This window comes from Tachyglossus aculeatus, chromosome 2, assembly GCF_015852505.1.
Source record: "Tachyglossus aculeatus isolate mTacAcu1 chromosome 2, mTacAcu1.pri, whole genome shotgun sequence".
NCBI classification, from domain to species: Eukaryota; Metazoa; Chordata; class Mammalia; order Monotremata; family Tachyglossidae; genus Tachyglossus; species Tachyglossus aculeatus.
In genome coordinates, this window is record NC_052067.1 from 25,275,485 (window position 1) to 25,301,101 (window position 25,617).

Here is a 25,617-nt window from a genome sequence, read left to right on the forward strand (position 1 = left end):
AAACAAGGATGCCCATTTCCTCACTATATTCAAGGGAAGAATTAGACCAATTGTGTTTTTACAGTACACGCTATTCTCATTTTTACTCATTGAAGAAGAGGTTACACAAAATAAGAGTGGACCGATCTGCACTTTGAAAACTCAAGAACTGGTTCTCCATCAGCTCAAGCGGTGACCTTGAATAAGTGCCCTTCAGTTTCATCATCAGCAAAATGGGGTAATATAGGGAAACAGAGAAACGACAGTAAGAAAAGGGAATGCAAAACAGCCTGCACACATAATTATGAGAATTTATTTAGAGCGGTATTATGGGTTATTCTCGGTGTGTCACCAACTTAAAACTGATACAAAGGCATTTAGGATATACCTGAGGAAAATTGGTGACAGATAACTGTCAAAATAATTCATGTGGAGATTTACCAGGTGGCAGGAGTTTAAGCTCCTTGTCTTCCGAAAGTCCCTTGCTCTTCATACTCAACCAGTCGGACAGTTAACATGTATTTATTGGGAGCTTTCAGGCTTTTCTAGGCATGTGTAGGTATGAACTTGAGAATATCAATCAATGGCATTCTTTTTTATTGAGTGTGTATCATGTGCCAAATAGTGTACTAAGCACTTGGGAGAGTACAATACAACAGAGTGAGTAGACACAGTTCCTGCCCACAGCAAGCTTACAGTCTAGAGGAAACGTTAAAGAAGAGTCAAAGTACCTTTCAATCAATCAATCATATTTATTGAACATCTACTAAGTCCAGAGCATTGCATTAGGTAGGTGGGAGAGTACAACAGAATTAGTAGACCTGGTCACATCACAGGGCTCAAAATCAAACAGGAGACACAGGAATCATCATCAAGAAATGAACATAAATACGACAAACAGATAAGGTGAGTATCCATGTTTCTGCCTTAGAGTGTTTTTGATATATTTTATTTGTACATATTTATTCTATTTATTTTATTTTGTTAATGTTTTGTTTTGTTGTCTGTCTCCCCCTTCTAGACTGTGAGCCCGCTGTTGGGTAAGGACCGTCCCTATATATTGCCAACTTGTACTTCCCAAGCACTTAGTACAGTGCTCTGCACACAGTAAGTGCTCAATAAATATGATTGATTGATTCCCAAGTGCTTAGTACAGTGCTCTGCACACAGTAAGTGCTCAATAAATACGATTGAATGAATATATGCTTTGGCTAGAATGTGATGAGAGAATTAGAAAACATTCTTCCCACATAGCAAGCCTGGATGGGTTGGGCACTTCACATTATGGAAGAAAACTGCATGTATATGTGCGCAGGGCATCGAAATGGGAGAGGAGGAAAGCACACATTTCCCTTAACACAGGACTCACAAGAACACAATTCTCATTTTATAGGAGGGCTGGGTACATGAGAATGCCTCCATGAGAAATGGCATGGATTTTTGGGTGGCTACTGAAAAGGTTAAGTTTATTTAGGAAATTTATTTGAGGAGGTTGGCTCTGAGCGGCAAAGTGCCACTTCTGGAGACTTTAGGGCATCGAAATGGAAGAGGAGAAAAGCACACATTTCCCTTAACACAGGACTCACAAGAACACAATTCTCATTTTATAGGAGGGCTGGGTACATGAGAATGCCTCCATGAGAAATGGCATGGATTTTTGGGTGGCTACTGAAAAGGTTAAGTTTATTTAGGAAATTTATTTGAGGAGGTTGACTGAGCGGCAAAGTGCCACTTCTGGAGACTTTAGGGCATCAAAATGGGAGAGGAGGAAAGCACACATTTCCCTTAACACAGGACTCACAAGAACACAATTCTCATTTTATAGCAGGGCTGGGTACACGAGAATGCCTCCATAAGAAATGACGTGGATTTTTTGGTGGCTACTGAAAAGTTAAGTTTATTTAGGAAATGTATTTGAGGAGGTTGGCTCTGAGAGGCAAAGTGCCGCTTCTGGAGATTTTATAACAAGACTATTTCCCCTCAATCAATCAATTGTATTTATGGAGCACTTTGTGCAGAGCACTGTACTAAGCACTTGGGAGAGTACAATACAGTTGCACTTTGGTACAAACGATTGGAATAATCAATGTTGGAAAAACTTCCAACACTGTCATGTAATTGAATGTTCGAATCAAAATATTCCAGATTTCTGCTACTGGTTTTATGATTTGTTTCACCCTTCATGCCCTCTGCTTTCCCAAGCTGGAATCACACTACCTCAATATTCCACAAAGAACAGATCTCTTAAAAAGGAACAAAGAAAACCAATGGTCATGTCATCCCAAGTGTTTTGGCCCCTTTTAAAAGTATATTTTCTCTTTTCTCTGACTGTCTGGTGGTTCTAAACCTCCACTCAGTTGCCCTTTTGTAGAATGAAGCAGAAATTAAACCAACGAAACACAGCACTGCCTCCAGCATCCAAATATCTGGTAACAGGAAACTGCATGAAAGGGATGTTGATGCAACTTCAAAGCATGAAGGGGAGTTCAGTTTGGGAGGATGTGAGAGGAGGAAACCTGATAAACAATGGAATACATTTCAATCATTTGCCTTAATCTAATTTTAGCTCTCGCCACATACTACTCTAAAAAAATACCAAAGAAGTGTTACGGAAATGGGGTATTTTATATACCAGCGTGAAAAAGGGTAACTGGCCAGCGGTAACTTTTCTCTCAAGCTAGCCTAAAGCCAAACAAATATAACATATTGACCAGCCTTTCAATTCATTCGTCTTCTCTGGCTACACTTGCTTCCTAGCCGGTAAAGATTCACAGTAATGACCATCCGTCTTTAAATGTCACTGGAGCAACATCAACGAGCCAGCTAACAAGTTATTTTTTCCAAATTACCAAATGAAACTTTTCCAAATGGCGTACACTGCTGCAAACTAAAATACTGTGTATTCAAAAAATCCTTTTGAAATTCTAACTGTAATAATCTCTGACACAGATGCAATAAACAGAAAGGCATAATTCATAGTTCTCTACAATATAGATTGATTTCTTCTCATTGCTGTTACTGACTTCACAGATTGTGTCTACCATGTTAATTGTGATACCATGTTTATCATGAGAAGCGGTGTGGCTCAGTGGGAAAGGGCCCGGGCTTTGGAGTCAGAGGTCATGGGTTCAAGTCCCGCCTCCCCCAGTTGTCAGCTGTGTGACTTTGGGCAAGTCACTTAAATTCTCTGGGGCTCAGTTGCCTCATCTTTAAAATGGGGATTAAGACTGTGAGCCTCCCGTGGGATAACCTGATCACCTTGTAACCTCCCCAGAGCTTAGAACAGTGCTTTGCACATAGTAAGTGCTTAATAACTGCCATCATTATTATTATTATTATATTGCACTTACCCAAGTGCTTAGTACAGCAATCTGTGCACAGTAAGCACTCAAAAAATACCATTGATTGATTGATTGATTGGTTCCCACCCAAATGTTGTCCTCTCTCAGATTTTCCCATCAATATAGTCAGTCAGTTAGTCAATCGTATTTATTGAGCACTTACTGTGTGCAGGCCACTGTACTAAGTGCTTCGGAAAGTGCAACATAACAATATAACAGACACATTCCCTGACCACAATGACCTTACACTTAAGAGGGGGAGACAGACATTAACATCAATAAATAAATTACTGATATGTAAATATAGATACCACCACCATTCGCCATGGCACAAGCCCATAACTTTGTTTTTATAATAATAATAATGTTAGTATTTGTTAAGCGCTTACTATGTGCAAAGCACTGTTCTAAGCGCTGAGCACTGTTCTAAGCGCTGAGCACTCCCTCTAGACTGTAAGCTCCTTGTGGGCAGAGAGCATGTATACCAACTCCGTTATATTACACTTTCCCAAGCACTTAGTACAGTGTTCTGTACTATTAATTGTACAATTAATTGATTGATCCTCAACTCCTCTCCCTCATTCAAACCACATAGTCAATCTATCACCAAATCCTATCGGCTTTACCTTTGCAACATCTCCAGAATCCACTCCTTCCTGCTCACTCTGCTTACTCTGCCTATCCAACCACTTATACCCCATCTTGACTACAGCCTCAGTCTCCCTGACCTCTCTGCCTCCTTCCTGTATCTCCCCACTTCAGTCCACACTTCGCTCTGCTGCCCGGATCATTTTTCTAACCAAAATGCCCAGTCCCCACCTGCCCACTTCTCAAAAACCTACAACCGTTTCCCCTCCGCCTCTGCAACAGAAACTCTACTATGGGCTTTAAGGCATTCGATCAGCTCTCTTCCTCCTGCCTCTCTTCGCTGATCTCCTCCTGCAATCTGACCCACACACCTCACATCTCCAACACCAGCCTATCCTCTTTCTCTCTGCGGATCCGTTGCCCGTGTTTGAATTCTGGCCTGGAACTCCCTCCTGCTTTGTATCCGAAGGACCTCCACTGTCCAAAATCCGACTAAAATTGTATCTCCTTCAAGAGACCTTTCCCGGCTAAGTCCTCACTTTATTCATTCATTCAATCGTATTTATTGAGCGCTTACTGTGTGCAGAGCATTGTCCTAAGGACTTGGGAAGTACAAGTTGGCAACATATATCACTTCCTTGATTAGACCTCCCTTCTGCTCCACCTACACCCTGTCCTCCTTAAGACCCTGCACATTCACCCCATCTCCAGCCCTATGGCACATAGATACCTATCCAGCTGTCATGTCTGATGCTGTCAAGTCATCTTCAACCCACAGTGACACCAAGGACATACCCCACCTCCACCTGCCATTGTTCTGGTAATGGATCCATAGCATTTTCTTGATCAAAATCTGGAAGTGGTTGACCATTACCTCCTTCCACCCTTGACTGTCTCCCAAGCCACCGTTGCCCGGGACAGAAGAGTTTTGACTTGTAGCAGATTGCCTTCCACTCACTAGCCACTAGCCAAGCTTGGAATGGAATGGGTCTGCCTCTGCTTGACTCCCTCCGATAGTTGAGACTGGTAGAGTACTGGTAAATCTCCTGGAGCCACCCTGAGAGGGGATATCCAGCTGTAATTTACTTTAATGCCTGTCTCCCGCTCTAATCTGTAAATTTCTTGCGGCCAGGGATCGTGACTACCTACTCGTTTGCACTGCAGCACTTTCCCGAGTGCTTAGTACAGTGTTCTGCCCACAGTAAGCCCTCAATAAATAGCATCGATAGATTGACTGGCAGCAGGCACTGCAACCCTCCCCACTCCAGGCCCACATGGGCAGGGACCCAGTGGAAAGAGCCCGGGCTTTGGAGTCAGAGGTCATGGGTTCAAATCCCAGCTCTGACAATTGTCAGCTGTGTGGCTTTGGGCAAGTCACTTCACTTCTCTGGGCCTCAGTTAACTCATCTGTAAAATGGGGATTAAGACTGTGAGCCTCCCGTGTGACACCTGATCCCCAGTGCTTAGAACAGTGCTTTGCACATAGTAAGCACTTAATAAATGCCATTATTATTATTATTATTATTATTATTATTATTATTATAAAGGGGCTGGCCCAGCAGTCCCCTACTACACCAAAATAATAATACAGCACATGTGCAGGTAGAAGAGTCACATGTCATTTGACCACCCTGCCTTTGAAAAATCACACAGGAAACCTAATAAAAGCCAAACAGTCATTCTTAAATAGAGTACGACCTGCATTTTTGCTTTAATTTTTAAGGAAATCTGTTTCTGGAGGAATCCTGAACATATTTTTAATGGTATTTGTTAAGTGTTTACTATGTGCCAGGCACTGTACTAAGTGCTGGGGTAGAGACACGATAATCAGGTTGGACTCAGCCCATGCCCCAACATGGGGCTCACGGTTTTAATCCCCATTTCACAGATGAGGTGAGAGAAGTTAAGTGACTTGCCCAAGGTCACACAGCTGATGGCATGCAGGTAATGTTTTCCCTTACTTCAGCAAGTAGACTACAACTTGTAGGAGGTTGAAATGTCCAGAAAGGGAGGATGGCATTGCCATTTGTTTTAATACAAATTTGGGGTCCTGGTCATAAATGTTGTAGGCTTTTTATTTTGCTAACTTTCTGTAAGATTAGGTTAGCCAATCTTCTGCTTTAATACTTTTCTATTAGCGAACAAGAAGAATGTTAAGAGGCATTTGAAAATTTCAGAATCTTCCAGCACTGCAATGGCATGTTCATTATCAAAAACACTATTTTTCATTATGCAGCTATAGCTGCCATTGTTTCAGTTCAATGATCCAAATACTTTTACAATAAAATGAAACAAACTCTTACCAGACCAAAATCCCAACCATCAATCAATCAATTGTATTTATTGAGCACTTAGTGTGTGGATGGAGCCCTGCATCAAACACTTGGAAGAATCAATAGAGTCGGTAGGCGTGAGCACAGCCCACAAGGAGCGGAGACAGACATTAAAACACATTCCAGACAGGAAAGCAACAGATCAATCAATCAATCAATCATATTTATTGAGCGCTTACTGTGTGCTGAGCACTGTACTAAGCGCTTGGGAAGTACAAGTTGGAAACATATAGAGACAGTCCCTACCCAACAGTGGGCTCACAGTCTAAAAGGGGGAGACAGAGAACAAAACCAAACATACTAACAAAATAAAATAAATAGAATAGATATGTACAAGTAAAATAGATAAATAAATAGAGTAATAAATATGTATAAACATATATACATATATACAGGTGCTGTGGGGAAGGGGAGGATGTGTACATAAATGTTGTGGAGGTGGAGAATATCGAAGTGTCTAAAGGGTATGGACTCAAGTGCGTAGGAGGAATCTTAAGGGAGGAAGAATAGGGTGGGGAGGTGAGGGAGAAGTCAGAGAAGATTTCCTGGAAGAGATAAAATAAAATTTTAGGGCTCGGAAGATTGGGAAAGTGGTAGTCTGTCAGATTCTAGGTGGAAGGGAGTTCCAGGTAAGAGGGAGGATGAGAGAAAAGGGCCAACATCGAGAGAGAGGAGACTGAGGCAGAGTAAGTAGGTTAGTGTTAAAGGCGTGAAATGTGCAGGCTGAGTTGTAGTGAGAGAGGAGCAGTGATAATTAAAGGGGAGAGAGTTGATTGGGCAAGCCACTTAACTTCTCTGTGCCTCATCTGTAAATGGGAATTACTAACAATAATAAGTATTATTATGGTATTTGTTAAGTGCTTACTATGTACCGAGCACTGTTCTAAGTGCTGGGGTGGATACAAGGTAATCAGGTTGCCCCACGCAGGGCTGACATTCTTCATCCCCATTTTACAGATGAGGTAACTGAGGCACAGAGAAGTGAAGTGGCCTGCCCAAGGTCACACAGCAGATAAGTGGCAGAGCCAGGATTAGAACCCAGGTCCTCTGACTCCCAAGCCCGGGCTCTTTCCACTAAGCCACGCCGCTTCTCACAGCAGTAGTCTCACAGATTAAGACTGTGAGCCCCACGTGGGACAATCTGATTACCTTGTATGTACCCCAGAGCTTAGAACAGTGTTTGGCACATAATTAAGCGCTTCACAAATACCATAATTATTATTATTATTACTGAGTTCCTTGAAGCCAACGGTGAGGAGTCTGTACTTGATGTGGAGATGGATGGACAACCACTAGAGGTTCATGAGGAGTGGCGAGAAGCAGTGTGGCTCAGTGGAAAGAGCACAGGCTTTGGAGTCAGAGGGCATGGGTTCAAATCCGGGCTCCGCCAATTGTCAGCTGTGTGACTTTGGGCAAGTCACTTAACTTCTCTGTGCTTCAGTTACCTCATCTGTAAAATGGGGATTAAGACTGTGAGCCCCCTGTGGGACAACCTGATCACCTTGGTGAGTCTTTATGCTATGAAAAGATGCAAGTCCACTACTTAAAATATGTAGCTTAAAGAGAAACAAGAGCCAGATGTCACTGTAAGTCAACGGATATTTTTTCCACATTTCTTTTTGTTAAGGTTTCTCCATCTGAGTTATCACTAACATGGCTGGGTCATTACTGCCCATCCAATAACACGACCGATGTATTACATCTATGATAAAGTCTAATAAAAACGCTTTACCGTTTGTTCTAATGGCACAGCAGACAAATGCATTTGTGTAAATGAAGCCTGAAATTAGTACTTTGTGAAGTATTTTTTCCTCTAAATAGCAGATGAAATTATGCTTCAGACAACTCAGAAGAGATATAAACTGGACACATTATCAAGACACTATTAAGAAGTTTTCATGGTCTGCTAGCCAGTACTTAATAATATCCTATCTGTGAGATGCCTTGTTATCAAGTACTTAACTGCCAACAGAAAATGTGAAAGTCCCAGAAAATCAGACCCAACCTATTTGGATTTAAAGAAGAGGAATCCAATTAGTTAGAATGCTTCTCACCAATTTGGGCAGCATAAACCTCTGTAGAGTAAAATTTCTGACAAGCTGTGCATGTCACTAAATTTATGCTACAGAGCTTACGGTGTTTGGTGTCCAACTTTGTGAAAAAGCAGTCAAAGAACTAAATTTAACTTCTCTTCACCAAGCAAACTTTTGCTGGGCCAACAATTCCTCCTCACCAGAAAATAATAATGCAAGTGGAATTTAAACTTTTGGAGTCAAAGCTTCATTTTCTACACTGAAGATCAACTCCTTTCTCCATGATATCATGCCCCAGTGGAAAAAGTAAAGAATTGAGCATTAGGTGGCCCAGCTCCACCACCTTCTTGATGTTTGACTTTGGGCTTCTCTGTGCCTCAGTTTCATCACCTGTAAAATGGGGACAGAATGGATATCTATTCTCCCTCTTTTTTTTAATGGTATTTGTTAAGCGCTTACTATGTGCAAAGCACTGTTCTAAGTGCTGGGGGGATACAAGGTGATCAGGTTGTCCCACGGGGGGCTCACAGTCTTAATCCCCATTTTACAGATGAGGGAACTGAGGTTCAGAGAAGTGAAGTGATTTGCCCAAGGTCACACAGCAGACATGTGGAGGAGCCAGGATTGGAACCCATGACCTCTGACTTCAAAGCCCGGGCTCTTTTCACTGAGCCACGCTGCCTCTCTAACTGCCTCACACTCCCTCCCTCTGTGAGCCTTGCTTGGGACAGGAACTGTGTCAAATCTGATCATTTGAATCGACCCCATGGTTCAGCACAGTGCTAGGCATATAATAAGCATTTAATAAACACCATCATTATGGTTATACACATTTCCAGTTATGACAGCAGATTAAAGCTAAGTGCATTTAAAAAACAATTTGCTTGTGATTCAGAGCATTCAAAGCATATACTAAACTTCACTAAAGCTTGTCTTGTCTTACGCTGTCGAGTCGTCTCCGGCCCATAGCGACGCCCTGGATGCATCTCTCCCAGAACGCCCCACCTCCATCTGCAATCATTCTTTTAGTGTAGCCATAGAGCTTTTTTGGTAAAAATATGGAAGTGGTTTACCACTACCTCCTTCCGTACAGTAAACTTGAGGCCCCCGTCCTCGACTTTCTCCCGTGCTGCTGCTGCCCAGCACAGGTGAGTTTTGACTTGTAGCAGATTGCCTTCCACCCACTAGCCACTTCCCAAGGTAGGACTGGAATGGATTTCCCTCTGCTTGACTCTCCCTCCCGTAGTCAAGACTGGTAGAGTACTGGAAACTCTTCAGGTATGACCTTGAGAGGGGTCACTAATGCTTGGTATTCATTCATTCATTCAATCGTATTTATTGAGCACTTACTGTGTGCAGAGCACTGTACTAAGCACTTGGGAAGTACAAGTCGGCAACATATAGAGACAGTCCCTACCCAACAGCGGGATGCTTGGTACATAATAAATGCTTGACAAATACCGCTATACTTCTTCTTATTATTATTATTACCACTGATTAATTTGCACAGAAGGGGTTGGGGAGAAGTCCAGCCTGAATTAGAGAAAATTCTAAATTTTATAAATATTCTATAGGATCCTCTAGACTGCAAGGTCCTGGTGGTCAGGGAATGTGTCTACCAACTCTTTTGTAACATGTTCTCCCAAGCCCTTAAAGCGATGTTCTGCCAAAATTATGTACTCAATAAATAGCACTGATTGATTAGTTCCACCAATTTCACCTACATACCATAATTAACACCAAGGGACAATATGAAAAACCCAAAAATGAGTACCTGGAATTAGTCCATCCACCAGCATTAGACATCTCATCTCAAAACTGTTTGCTGGATGGGAAATAAAATGTGAACAGGACAAAAAAAGCAGATGTTTGGGGTAAGATGAAACAGGGAAGCCATAAATAGTGTGGACAGAAGAAATGTTCCAAAGACACAACAAACGTAAACCTCAAACTATGTGGCCTAATGGGAGACAGTTGGGAGGGAGCAGAAGACAGATCAGCCTGGTACGTGGCAATCAGAAATGGGATTATGGTCTTGGAACCGAGTCTTTAGGAACATCTTGACACAAAGAGGAAGAAATGGAAATTATGCCACGCCCTATATGAAGCACATACGTTAAATCAGTAAAAGAGTAATCCTTCACACTACGATGTGGAAGGGATCATCAGACTGGTCTTATGACTGATTTGGTCAGCCATATTTTAATATGCTGATGAAAATCTCAGTTTGTCACAATATCTTAGAATCAAAAGAACAGATATATATATTAACCGTTCTTTTGATTCTAAGATATTGTGACAAACTGAGATTTTCATCAGCATATTAGAATATATATATGTATATATATATATATATATATAACTTGTATATATATTCTGCCACTTTTATTTTTATTATTTATTTTTGGGTATTTGTTAAGTGCTTACTATGTGCCAGACATTGTAATAAGTGCTGATGTAACAAACTAATCAGGTTGAATATAGCCCATGTCTCACATGGGGCTCACAGTCTCAAACCCCATTTTACAGAAGAGGTAACTGAGGCACAGAGAAATGAAGTGACGTGCCCATGGTCACACAGCAGAGAAGTGGTGGATCCAGGATTAGAACCCAGGTCCTTCTGACACCCAAGCCCATGCTCTATCCCCTATGCCATGTATGATGTTTATGTACATATAGATATATATGTACGTATATGTTTATATGTGCATGTCTATATGTGTATGTCTGTGTACACTACACTACAATGTTATGGATGAATGCCCCGTATCGTGGCTCAGTGGAAAAGAGCATGGGCTTTGGAGTCAGAGGTCATGGGTTCAAATCCCAACTCTGCCAATTGTCAGCTGTGTGACTTTGGGCAAGTCACTTCACTTCTCTGTGCCTCAGTGACCTCATCTGTAAAATGGAGATTAAGACTGTGAGCCCCCCGTGGGACAACCTGATCACCCTGTAACCTCCCCAGCACTTAGAACAGTGCTTTGCACATAGTAAGCGCTTAATAAATGATGTTATTATTATTATTATTATTATTATTATTATCATTATTATTTGGTAATCTCCTGTGTGTGTTCTAAATTTGGACTTAGTTTCTTAGTGTCTGCACTGTTCCTTCTCTGACTGTCTCTTGTCAATCTCCATCCTGTTGCCAGTGTAGCTCCTGCCGACTGCAGCTCTGCTGAAGCTTTGTTAAACCACAGTGAAAATCAAATGCTTTCTTGTGTGGATCAAAACCCATCTTCCTGAAGGGGCATCAGAAATAAGCAAGAGGTCAAATTATCATGAATTCTGACTTAGTGTGATCCCAAATAAATAGTTTCAACTATATGGTGTAGTGTCCTAGAGTTTTGAAGTTAATCTTTTCAAAAGGCTGTGTGATTTCTAAAGAAGTAAATATTCTGATACGTTGTCCACGAGTAACATACAAAATGGTTTAATTTTAGTTCTTTTAACATTTACGAAGCATCAAAATGAATTTGGCATTCTATTAGAAAAGAGATGGTCAGGTTCTGGAGAAACAGCTAGCACAAAGGTATTGTGTCAAAATGAACAAAAAAATCTTCAAATCCTCAAAGCAACTCGAATCTTTGCAGCATTAGATCTTTTTCTCTGGGAAAACTAGCCTACAATGGCCCCTTCAAGTACTGTCTGGGTTACGGACAGAATTTTGGAGAAAATTTCATCTTTATCCCTAATGTGCCTCATACAAAGCACCTCACAAACGTAAGCCATGATTTAGAAGCGTAGACAAGATTGGCAATTTTGAAACCAATGGTCCTGGCGCCGGCACACGATTTTAAATTTTTCCATCTTCCTAGCCTTGTCATTCCACCCTTCTATTAGGCTAAAACTTCAGAATCGGAGCAAACTGGTATCAGGATGGGGTTGGGAGCGTGATGCAGGACTCCCAGACTCATTGGGACCATAGCAGGTGAGCTTCCAGGCCTGGAAGCCAATCACAAAGAAGCAACCCTACCGTTGTAAAAGTAGTAATGATATTTACTGAGCCCCCACTAAGTGCAAACCACAGCACTGTGCGCCTGAATTCATTCATTCAATCGTATTTATTGAGTGCTTACTGTGTGCAGAGCACTGTACTAAGCACTCAGGAATAAGTACAACAGAAACACAAGAGATGTTCCTTGCACCTGAGTTCACACTAGGTGGATAGAAAATCTCTTAATAGCAGTGAAATCAGAATAAAGTATTGAATGTCATCTGAAATTATATGCATTCACAGGTCCTGACGATAGGTATATGTATGTCTCCGTGAACAGCAATCTTTTTTCAGTCTTGCCATGCTGCATTACAAAATAACCTTCTAGCTGGCAAACCTCCTTCCTTACCTGGCTAACCAGCCAGGTCGCTCTGGCGTCGATTCTAAACAGCAGAATCTGTGCATTTTTTTTTTGTAAGGTGGCATCAGGCTTGTTTAGAAAAGTAAGCATTGACTGTGAGGAGTTCAAAGAAGCTCAAAGCCCCTTACTGAAAATGTGCCCTTTTTTCTTCAAATTTCTGTAGATTTATTTTCAACAGTCTGAGTCAAGTGAAAAAAGAACAAAGCTCAGGATACTGGAAATTGAATCTCCACCTGACAAGAAGTCTAAATCAAAGAAAATCTCATAAACATCAGATATTCCATTGAACTGAAATGGAAAGGAAGGAAAAACTATTCAAAGAAACTGGGAATGCTACTCTGTATTCTAACCTATATAGAGGCTTCTCCCCAAATATATCTGTGTCTTTGGTCTCTTCCTCTCTCTGCCTGTCTGTCTCTTCCTCCCTCTCTCCTTTCCTCCCTCCTCTCTCTCTCTCTTTCCCATGTTTTTATTCCTGGGCTAATTTTCCTTATCCAACTTCCCACTTCTGCTTTCACGTCATCAGCCATATCACCCAGTGTATAAATTACTCCTGAAGAATGTTGGGTGCTTTATTATTTAGATGTGTTAACTCTTCCAGAGCACTAGTGAATCCATTAGAAATGACTTATGAAGTACCCTAAATGGCTTTCGAGAGGCCAGAAATAATTAATGTACCTCCCATAGGGAATTACTTAGAGTGTGTCACCGACATCCTGACCGGTTCTGGTTTTCTAATTTTATTATTTACAGGTTTCTCTGTCTGGTGTATTGCCAAGTATTGAATTGACAATCAAAAGAGTTTGCAGCGCAGGCCCTGTACTCAGAACTAAAAGACATCACTGACTTGGGAGACCCTTAAAAGAAGAAATTTCCAGTCATGCTACCGGATCAGGCTATGGTCGAAAAGACGCTTACTTCAACATCAAAAACTAAAGTGTAAAAGGTGAGAGCGTTGTGTAAGTAACAGTAATGTGTAACAGAAACTCTAGAAGGGTGACTGGTAATAAATACAACATTTATTAAATGCTTCTTGTGTGCCAGAGCGCTTTGCTAAAGGCTGGGGCAGAAACACGCATGTGGGTCGTAGACCCTATCCCATATTGGGTTCACAATTTAAGGATGAAAATTCTAGAGATAAGTTATAATAGGTTAAATATGGGCTTGTAGAGCTGAATAAATTAAGGGCCAGAGTAACTGAATGCTAATTAGAGAAATATCTAGAATGGAAGATTATTAGGGAGCATGGCGTAGGAGATAGAGAATGGGCCTGGGAGTTGGAAGGTCATGGGTCCTTGCTTCACCACTTGTCTGTTGTGTGGCCTTGGGCAAGTCACTTTATTTCTCTGTGCCTCAGTTACCTCATCTGTAAAATGGGGACTAAGACTGTGAGCCCATTGTGGGACAGGGACTGTCTCCAACCCAATTTGCTTGTATTCACCACAGCGCTTAGTATAGTACCTGCCATACTGTAAATCCTTAACAAATACCACAATTATTATGTAGCTAATAGAAGATTCATAAAATACTGGTACAAAACAGAAATTGAATGAACAGGAGGAAGCCGCATGCTGTGAAGACTGCTATATTGAACCCCTTCGTAAGCCTGGCCTAGCTAGGCACAATCGACGTTTTACCAAGTTACGCAGTGGCCTCAGCCAGGATCCAATCAATCAATCCATCGATCACATCTATTGAGTGCTTACTATGTTCAGAGCACTGTGCTAAGAGTTTAGGAGAGTACAATTTAACAGAGTTGGTAGACATCTTCCCTGCCCACTGCTCATGAACCCAGACTTCAGGCCTTTTCCTTCTTGGGGATCAGTTCCCTGGACAAGGAAGGAAGCCTGGAAATATTTTGCCATATTCTGGAAATAGCACATATGGGTTAGTTATGATGGAAATGGATTTCATGGAAAACTTCAGAAGGTGCTTGAAGCACCTTAGAGGCCGTAATCAAAAGGAGAGGACAAAAAACAGTACAGGAAATAGCCTTTGGGTGGGGCCTTTTGGCCGCTATGTCCAGATTTTTGGAAAAACCAAGCTTTAATCAAAACCAATAAACAGGCTTTTGTCTCTAAAACTGGGTGCATGCCATTTTACAGGTTAAAAAAGCCATAAATGTGTAGCCCAAAATGGCAAAAAGAATATAGCACGAGGGAAAAAAGAAATTACCCATTTTAAAAAGTAGTTTTCAAATTCACCAGTGACAAGATGGAGAGAATATATTTTTTAAAAATTAAACTTCATCATTCCTCATGTGGCAAACATATGAAGGATAAGATTTTTACTGTGCTAAAAAAGTGCATAAATCACATCCTAAGAATCACTAATCATCACCAGCAAACAAGAATGAATTTAAAGAATTCTTTTTGCTGTTTGTTCCATGTCGATGTAAATGCCTAGCTCCTCACAAAGGCCATTCCCTTCAGAATGGAGATAAAGGAGCAAGGCAGAAAGTCTCCAAAACTCAGTTTGATAATAAAAGGACTGTTGCAGGACAATAGTTGGCAATAAAAGGTAAAAAAAAAAGAAACCATAAAATTTTAGTCATATATGTCCAAAATGATTTTCATATCAAGATAGCATTTTCATTCATCAGACACTAAGCATCTGTTTAGAGTAATCATGAATGGCTTTTTCCTAGCCTCTGATGTTTTCACACAGAAAAGCATTTCATGTTGCCATTCTGCAGATTGTATTCTTTTGAAAAACTACAGGCTGTCACATTAAATTCTCCTCTTCCACTTTTTGAGAATGCATAATACACACACTGCCTACTTGAAATATAATTAGCCATCCATACTACCAATGACAATTTAGACCATTCATTCAGTAACATTTACTGAGCAACCTTCCATGTGCAGAGCACCGTACTAGATGCTTCAGACTTTTCAATAAAAGACTATTTTCTCCTGCTTTCAAACACTTTGTGATTATTGATAACTCCAGCACCAGTTTTATGGCTCTAGTAGTAATTGGAAATCTAAGTTGGTTCATTCATTCATTCAATCGTATTTATTGAGCGCTTACTGTGTGCAGAGCACTGTACTAAGTGCTTGGGAAGTACAAGTTGGCAACATAGAGAGACAATGGGCTCACAGTCTAGAAGGGGGTGACAGTTGTTACCTAGTGATACACAATCAAATAAAAATTAAATGCTCACTGAAGACAAGATTTAAGGGGTAAATGTGGTAGCCTTCAATACGCTCCCCTCAATTTTTCCCTTCTACAGTATACCACAGAAGCATCATATACCTAAAAATTACCTTCGACAGAGTCCTCTTGTAATGCATTAGTTATATTCTTAGAGAACCTCTTTTTAAGAAAGAAACAAGGTACCAATGAATGCTATTTGTGAAGTGCTTTCTGTATGCAGAATACTGTACTAAGCATTTGGGAATATAATACAATACAGTTGGTTCTCTGGCCATGAACAGCTCACATTTAGAGGGAGAGACAAACATAAAAATAAACAAATTACAGATACGTATGTATGTTTTGTGAGGCTGAGCGTGGGGCGAATATCATATGCTTAAAGGGTAAAGATTCAAGTGCACTGGTGATGCAGAAAGGAGGCAAAAAGTAGGCCTAATAAGCCCCACAGCACTTATGCACATATCAGTAATTTATTTATTTACATTAATGTCTTTCTCCCTCTCTGGACTGCAAACTCATTGTGAGCAGGGAATGTGTCTGTTATATTGTTATATTGTACTCTCCCAAGCGTTTAGTCCAGTGCTCCGCATGCAGTAATCACTCATCACGCATGCGTGCACAACCATGTCTTCTGACATTCTTTCCAGAGAGATAAGCAATGAGAAAAGAATATTCTCTAATTTTTCAACAATGTTCTACCCCAATCAACTAATGAAGGAAACTGTGATAGTTTTCACACAGAACACTCCAAAATGAATTACCATACAGCCAGTGCATCACTTACGGATTTTTTAAAAAGACCCTCCCAGCAGGATAAAATTCTACAACTTCACCTCCTTTTTCAAAACAGAATAGCTTGAGTGTGCCTCCAAACTCATTAAGTTATAAATGATCTCAGGGCAGAAGGGGCTTATTCCAGGACTCTGCTTACAGTGGATCCATAGAATGCACAGAGCAACTGCACACAAAGCATTGTACTGAACGCTGGGGGAATGATAATAGGATTAGAAGATATGACCTCTGCCCTCTAGGATCTTAAGATATAGTGGGATGAGGTGGGTGGACAGATACTGAAATAAATTGCTAGTAGGAAGATGCTAGTAGGTAGAACGAAATGTATGTAGGGGCTATGGAGGAAAGGTGAGAGTGCCTAAGTGCTTAGATAAGGAGGAAGTGCTGAAGTAGTAATTTGAGGATCTTAAATAAGCACTTAATAAATGGTTCCTGAATGGCAAAGGAAGAATGGCTCTCCAAGAGATAAAGATTATGCATTTAGGAGAAGCCAGATTCAGGGGTCTTTGCCTCCTTGATTCACGAATCCACAGTTCAATCCCCGTTTCTTCTTCTTAATATCCCAGATTGTAAAATTTCCACTCATTGCTGTTGTGTCAGTATCGCAAACTGCCATATGAAATTTCTAATTTTTATGATAAAATGGATGCAAGCTCCCTGCCTCGAGGAAGACTTAGCCTGAATGTCATAACGTTTTCATTTAGTAGTTGTTTTACTACACTTCAGGGTGTTGGAAGTTAACTGGGGAGGGCTTGCTGGAGAAGGTGGAATTTTAGGAGATCTTAATCGGATGGATTTGGAATGGAATGGGACTTCCGGGCTGGGGAATAATCTGAGAAAGGGGTAGGAAGGCAGCAAGTTGAGAGCAAGTAAGGTGAATTTAGGAGGAGTGAAGAATGCAAACTTGTGAGTGAAGGGTGAGAAGTGGAGTAGCCTAGTAGAAAGAGCATCATCATCATCAATCGTATTTATTGAGCGCTTACTATGTGCAGAGCACTGTACTAAGCGCTTGGGAAGTACAAATTGGCAACATCTAGAGACAGTCCCTACCCAACAGTGGGCTCACAGTCTAAAAGATGGGCCCGGGAGTCAAAGGAGCTGAGTTCTAATCCCACTCTGCCACATGCCTGCTGTAGGGCCTGGCACTCTTTACCTCCATTTCCTTCAATGTAAAATGGGGGTTCGATACCTGTTCTCCCTCCTGCTTAGTTTACGAGCCGCACGTAAGACAGTGCCCGACCCGATTTTCTTAATCCAGGGCTCAGTAGAGTGCTTAGCACGAAGTAATCACTTAAACAGCACAATGATTATTATCATTATTATTATTATTATCATCATCAGTAAGGTAGCAAAGAGTTGATGGGAAATGTGAAGTTGACAGAAGCCCTTGAAGTCGATGGTAAGATGTGGAGGAAGATGGGTAACCACTGGAGGATTTTGAGGACCAGATGTCTTGTACTGAGTATATTAATGGCTGTCTCTCCCTCTTGACTGTCAGCCTGTTGCGGACAGGGAATGTGTCTGTTATACTGTGCTCTCCCAAGCTCTTAGTTCAGTGCTCTGCATACAGTAAGTGCTCAATAAATACGATTGACTGACTGTCTGACTGACGGCTCAGGAAGAAACCCTGGGATTTTTCTGAGAGTAAAGAGTAATTTCTATCAACTGTTTACCACAAAGATTCTGCTTTTTTTTCTTGGGTTTTTTTTTAATGGTATTTGTTACCAAGTCCCACAACAAGAAGGCTCACAGTCTTAATCCCCAGTTTACAAATGAGGTAACTGAGGCCAAGGGAAATTAAGTGACACAGCAGACAAGTGGCAGAGCCAGGATTAGAATCAATCAATCAACCGTATTTATTGAGCGCTTACTGTGTGCAGAGCACTGTACTAAGCACTTGGGAAGTACAAGTTCCAGAATCCAGTTCCCGTACAAGAATCCAGATCATCTGACTCCCACGTCCACCCTCTCTATCCGTTAGGTCCTCACTGCTTCTCATAGTGATACAATAAACACTAACTGAAATCTTTTCTAGTGGCTGAAATACAACACTTCACCAGCAATACTAAAAATCACTACCTATTGAGCACTTATTGTGTGCAGAGCACTCTACTAAGCATTTGTCTCATCTTATTCCGTCAAGTCGTTTCTGACCGTAGCAACACCTCGGAAAACATCTCTTTCAGGCCCCGCTCTCCATCTGCAGTTGTTCTGGTAGTGAATCCATAGAGTTTTCTTGGTAAAAATACAGAAGTGGTTAGCCATTGCCACCTTCTGTGTTGAGTCTCCACCCTCAGCTCTCTCCCACGCTGCCGCTGCCCAGCACGGGTGAGTTTTGACTTGTAGCAGATTGCCTTTCACTCGCTAGCCACTGCCCAAGCTAGCAATGGAATGGGTTCGCCTCTGCTTGTCTCTCCCTCCCTTAGCCGAGACTGGTAGAGTACTGGAAACTCTCCAGATGCGATCCTGAGAGGGGATACTAAGCACTTGGGAGAGTACAATATAACAAAGTAGGTAGACAATTCCCTCTCCACATTGAGCTTACAGTCTAGTTACGTGCTTACAGCCTAGAGGGTACCAAACGTATTGAGTCCCACAGAGATTCATTGCTAATCAATGATTCTGAGTGACGTTATTTATTCTGCCTGATATTTACGTCACTATTTTGTGTAAAATCATCCTGTTGCATGAAAAGCTTCTAATATTTTGTCCCGCATCTATCTCTCCATTTAATGTGTTACGGTTATTTAGGATCTTTTACGGTATTTAGTTTGAATTAATTGCTTTTATGTTTTGACCTGAATTTTTCCTTCATTCATTCAATCGTATTTATTGAGCGCTTACTGTATGCATCAAAATGTAGCTCAGCGATGATGATTTTTGTATCAGGACAGATAGAGTAGACTTGCGGAAAACATGATGACATGCGTGGCCTAGTGGAAACGGCACGGGCCTGGAAGTGAGAGGATCCGGGTGCACTGTCTGATGCTATCCCCGTTGCTATAGGAGTGACACAGGGATGTTTACGAATCCCAATCCTGCTCAATCTATCTGTGCTGTCATGCTTGGGATTTAACAAGCTTCCTGGAAGGCTGTGTCAGACTACATTTCAGATCCTCTGGGGGATGCTTCAAAATCAACAAGTTACGGATATCAAGTTTATGACTGTCCTCTGGAAATACATAAACAAGGAGGCATGCAGATGTTTATAACCTGCTTCGCAGAGCAGTCGGAACCTACAGAGAGCCTACAATCGGAGCCTAGAGAAGCAGAGTGGCTCAGTGGAAATCAATATCAATCAATCGTATTTATTGAGCGCTTACTGTGTGCACAGCACTGTACTAAGCACTTGGGAAGTACAAGTTGGCAACATATAGAGACAGTCCCTACTCTACAGTGGGCTCACAGTCTAGAAGGGGGAGACAGAGAACAAAACCAAACATATTAACAAGATAAAATAGACTAGATATGTACAAGTAAAATAAATAAATAGAGTAATAAATATGTACAAAGAGCCTGGGCTTTGGAGTCACAGGTCATGTGTTCAAATCCCGGCTCCGCCACTTGTCAGCTGTGTGACTTTGGGCAAGCCACTTAACTTCTCTGGGCCTCAGTTCCCTCATCTGTAAAATGGGGATTAAGACCGTGAGCCCCACCTGGGACAATCTGATCACCTTGTAACCTCTCCGGTGCTTAGAACAGTGCTTTGCACATAGTAAGTGCTTAATAAATGCCATCATTATTATTATTATTATTACAGACTGACAATAAACCTAAAGATGATTAAAGTCAGGTACGAACCTGCACTAGGAAAGCCTTACATAAAACCAAAAGATTTTCCTAGACAAAATTCCAAATTCTGCTACTTGGTCTCCCAGAGGATAACCATATCTTGAAGGTTCTCTTCAAACTTGCTCCCTTTCCTCTTCCCCCCTCCCAGCCCCACAGCACTGATGTATATATCTGTCATTTATTTATTTGTATTGATGTCTATCTTCCCCCATCTAGACTATGAGCTTGTTGTGGGCAGGGAATCTGCCTGTTTATTATTATATTGCACTCTCCCAAATCCTTAGTACGGTGCTTTGCACACAGTAAGCACTCAATAAATATGACTGAATGAATGAAACACCATCCTATAGTGTGCTGTCCAAGAGCTGGAATATGACAACCACAGAGATGTTGAGGTTGTCTACAAGACTAAGGTACCGACTGGCCTTCTTCACTGCTCTGAGACCTGAGCCTACTACAGAAAACAAGCCCAACATCTTGAACAATTTCGTATTAAACATTTGATAAACATTTGATTAAACAAGATGGAATCACCATCAGTAAAATCTGGCAACAGCTGGTTCACCAGTACTGAGACAAACCTGGCTGAAAAACAGCTTCTCTGGATGAAAGAGGAAGCAGCGTGGCCTAGTGGAAAGAGCATGGGTTTGGGAGTCAGAGGACCTGCGTTCGAATCCTGACTCCACCGCTTGTGCACTAGGTGGCTTTGGGCAAGTCACTTCACTTCTCTGGGTCTTAACCACCTCATCTGTAAAATGGGGATTAAGATTGTAAGCCCCAGGTGGGACAGGGACTGTGTCCAACCTGATTAACTTGTGTCTACTTTAGAACTTAGAACAGTGCTTGGCCAAGAGTAAGTGCTGAACAAGCATCATAAAAATATTTTTTTTTTTAATTGTGGAATCAACACTATGTCCAAACCGATTTTCTTGTATCCACCCTAGTGCTTAGTATAGTGCCTGGCATATAGTAAGTGCTTACTAAATACCACAATTATTATTGGTACTAGTATCAGTATTAAATAAGAACATATGATAGCAGGTTATTCTGTAAATGGCTGCCTGAGACACATCAATCTATCAATCAATCAATCGTATTTATTGAGCACTTACTGTGTGCAGAGCACTGTACTAAGAGCTTGGGAAGTACAAGATGGCAACATATAGAGACAGTCCCTATGCAACAGTGGGCTCACAGTCTAAAAGGGGGAGACGGAGAACAAAACCAAACATACTAACAAAATAAAATAAATAGAATAGATATGTACAAGTAAAATAAATAAATAAATAGAGTAATAAATATGTACAGACATATATACACATATACCAAAAAGGGTACGCTTTCGGTGGAGGAAATCCTCCCTTTCGAGTAAACTGCTGGAGCTTTTATGGTTTTTGCTCATGTCAATGAGGAGAGGGAAGAGGAGAAAGAGGAGGAAGAGAGAAATGATGGTATTTGTTAAGTGCTTACTATGCGCCAGGCACTGTACTAAGCACTGGGGTAGATACAAGCAAATCAAGTTGGACACAGTCCCTGTCCCACGTGGGGCTCACAGTCTCAATCCCCATTTTCCAGATGAGGTCACTGAGGCCCAGAGAGGTGAATAACAATAATAATGATGACGCTGGTATTTGTTAAGCACTTACTATGTGCCAAGCACTGTTCTAAGCACTGGGGTAGACACAAGGTCATCAACAAGGTCATCAACATGCAAACAGTGAGGACTCAGTGAAGCAGTTTGACCTTAGGGAAGTCCCCTAACTTCTCAGTGCCTCAGTTCCCTCATCTGTAAAATGGGGATTAAGACTGTGAGCCTTATGTGGGACGTGGACTCTGTCCAACCTGATTACCCTGTATCTACCCCAGCACTTAGAACGGCGCCTGGTACATAGTAAGCACTTAACAAATACGATTTTTTAAAAAGCAGTTTCATTCAGAGTAACAAATTTGGGGACCTCCTGGAAGAGAACTGCAGCACAGAGACCAGTGTGGTTTGTGACAAGCCAAATGGGAATTAATCTCATTGAGGAGAGGCTTCGGGAAGATTGGGATACCAAAACGGAGATTTCAAAAGAGGGACAAACCTGAGAGTAGCCATTGCATTAGTGAGGAGAAGGGCAATCTTTATGGGCACACGGTGTGAAACAGACTGTCAGTCATGCATCGCTCTTTTCAGCCACACCTGAATATGTGGCTAGGATCTCACTGGCAGTCATCATTGAATACAAAGGACAACTGGGCAGAAGACGCCATATAAAATTAGCCATGGAAGAATTTAGAAAGATGAGCTCCCTGAATTTTAGTTAGGGGGACCAGCTGTCAGACTCATGCCTGAACTCTCCAGTTATGAATTATGAAATGTTGCAGGGCAAATAATAATAATAATAATAATGGCATTTATTGAGCACTTACTACGTGCAAAGCGCGTTCTAAGCGTTGGGGAGGTTACAAGCCACAAGCTAATTGTCTAGTTTTTCAGGAGACTGTTTTCGGGCTTGGAAAATGATGCAAAACTGCTGATATTGGTGTACTGCTGGAACACCTGGAAGTTGAGAAATGTTGGCTTAGGGCCTTCCCTTTACCCACTTAATAATAATTGGGGTATTTGTAAACATTTACTCTATGGCAAGCACCAGACTAAACACTGGGGTAGACCCAGAAAATTTGGTACAGGAGAAGGCAATGGTAAGTCACTTTAGCATTTTTACCAAAAAAACTCTATGGATACACTATAATAATAATAATAATGACGATGATAGCATTTATTAAGCTCTTACTGTGTGATCTTACTTCTCTAGCCATGCTGCTTCTCTATCAGAATGATTTGCAGATGAAGGTGGGGTATTCTGGGAGAGAGTTGTCCATGGAGTCGCAATGGGTCGGGAATGACCCGACAGCATAAGAAAAGACAAGGCAAGACGCATAATAGAATCACAATAATTAAGGTGGATGAAAAAGCAAGCAACCATCAAACAATTCCTGCTAATTTCTTGATATACTGTAGAAGACAGACAGTGGACGGACCACTGTTACAAACAAATAGTGGCATTCATTATGTTCTTATGCTCTTAATGATGAATTATAAGATCGCACATTTTAGAGGGTTATATTCATTCATTCAATCGCATTTATTGAGCGCTTACTGTGTGAAGAGCCCTGTACTAAGCACTTGGGAAGTACCATGAGAAGCAGTGTGGCTCAGTGGAAAGAGCCCGGGCTTTGGAGTCAGAGGTCGTGGGTTCAAATCCCGGCTCCGCCACTTGTCAGCTATGCGACTTTGGGCAAGTCACTTAACTCCTCTGTGCCTCAGTTCCCTCATGGGGATTAAGACTGTGAGCCCCCCGTGGGACATCCTGATCACCGTGTAACCTCCCCAGCGCGTAGAACAGTGCTTTGCACATAGTAAGCACTTAATAAATGCTATCATTATTATTATTATTAAAAGTATTCTAAAAGCAAAAGCTGAAAATGCACTTCAGTAATCTGTCAGGCTTTGAGCTCTGGTAAAAAATGAAAACATGCTAAAGGGATTGGTTTTACAGTAAAAACAAAACAAACTCATAAAATCTACCAAATTAAACCAGTGAATCTTGATTTTTTTCATAGCTGTTTATAGATTCTAGCATTTAACATAAAAAATAGGAAAATTCCAGAGAGCAAGGTATGAAATACAACATCCAACTCATAGCCAGCACATCCATTGTAAGAGGAAGACAAAAATGAATGGGATTTTATTACATTTACAAAAACTTGAAATCATTAGGCATCCAGTTATATAAAGTAGGCAGAACCACGTATAGGCAAATACATATTTATTCTACTTTCTGAGCTTAGCAATCATTCTGTTATGGGAACGATTGGGGAGCACAGTACCGCTCTTCTACTGAAGATATTTCACAAAAATCAATGCATGTAAATCTGAATTCTCTCCTTGGACTAGATTACTCTGCTTGCCATATAAGTGACCTGATTCAGAATAGCAATGTTTTATTTTACATTTTATTTTGTAGGAGAGGGAGGAGACGATGTATGGGGAAACACAAACTCTGCGTGCAGCCTTTGGGGGTATAATTTTTAATTGGAGACAATACTGAGATACGAGAAACTAAATAAGAATTAATGAATGATTTGAAAAACCAGAAGCACCCATCCCTGTCCCCACCCTCACAGCCAACCCATTAGTCGCTATCTATTTTCTAATTTCTCTAACTCGCCAACAAACTGATCTAATCTCAGTGTAATCTCTCTTAATTATCGACCATACATTACCTCTCAAATCTCATATTTCTTTCTCTTACGCCTTATAATAATAATAATAATAATAATAATGGCATTTGTTAAGCGCTTACTATGTGCAAAGCACTGTTCTAAGCTCTAGAGGGGGATACAAGGTGATCAGGTTGTCCCACACGGGGATCACAGTCTGAAGCCCCATTTTACAGATGAGGTAACTGAGGCTCAGAGAAGTTAAGTGACTTGCCCAAGGTCACACAGCAGACATGTGGCAGAGCCGGGATTAGAAGCCTTCCTCTTCTCATTCTTCCTTTGTCTCCGCCTTTTCTTCCTTTTCATTTTTGGTCCCGTACTTTTTTTTTTTAATTTTATTCACCTATGCCTCCTTTTTGTCAACAGCCTGCATGGTTCTCCCACTTCATTGTCAATTTTATTTGTTTCTTCTCTTCATTTATATTTCTCGCCTTATTCTTTTTTCCTCCGATTTCCCTTCATTCCTCCCTGTTTTTTTTCCTCCCCTATTTTTCCCCTTTCTTGATGCAGAAGTCCTCTGCTCTTTCCTCACTCCTAACAGCCACCTACCATCAGTCAGGCCCCAAACTCCTTCCCAGCTTCTTCAACTCCCTGAAAACCCACAAGGTGAAACTAGCAGTGGCTTAGGTGGAAGCATTTGGGCAACTTTGGCAATAAGGCAGGTTGCGGGTATGAAGCGCAGAAACAGATGAGGCCAAACGTAAGAGACTAGGTGGGTGGCTGGCTGGTGAATGAATGAAAAAATTGCCCTAGACTTGTGTGTATGTGTGTCTGTGTGTGTGTTTTTACGTATTAATGCACATTGAGCATGGGCCTGGAAATCAAAAGGACCTGAGTTCTAATCCAAGATCCACAATTTATATGCTAGGCAAGTCACTGAGCTTCTCTGGGCCTGGATCTCATCTGTAAAATGGGGATTAACATGGTAATCCCCATGTGGGACATGGAACGGGTGCAACCTGATTATCTCATATCT

At 41.3% G+C, this 25,617-nt stretch overlaps 1 protein-coding gene and 2 non-coding genes across 3 annotated transcripts in view; all 3 read right to left on the reverse strand.

Annotated features, from left to right (window-relative positions):
* Window positions 1-25,617, reverse strand: part of RBMS3 (RNA binding motif single stranded interacting protein 3) — a 1,223,284-nt gene that overhangs the window by 1,140,646 nt on the left and 57,021 nt on the right. The window lies entirely within an intron of this gene.
* LOC119924614 lies at window positions 9,433-9,570 on the reverse strand. The gene has a single exon (XR_005449318.1). It is a non-coding gene; the product is annotated as a small nucleolar RNA SNORA7 (small nucleolar RNA).
* Window positions 18,922-19,059, reverse strand: LOC119924735. The gene has a single exon (XR_005449431.1). It is a non-coding gene; the product is annotated as a small nucleolar RNA SNORA7 (small nucleolar RNA).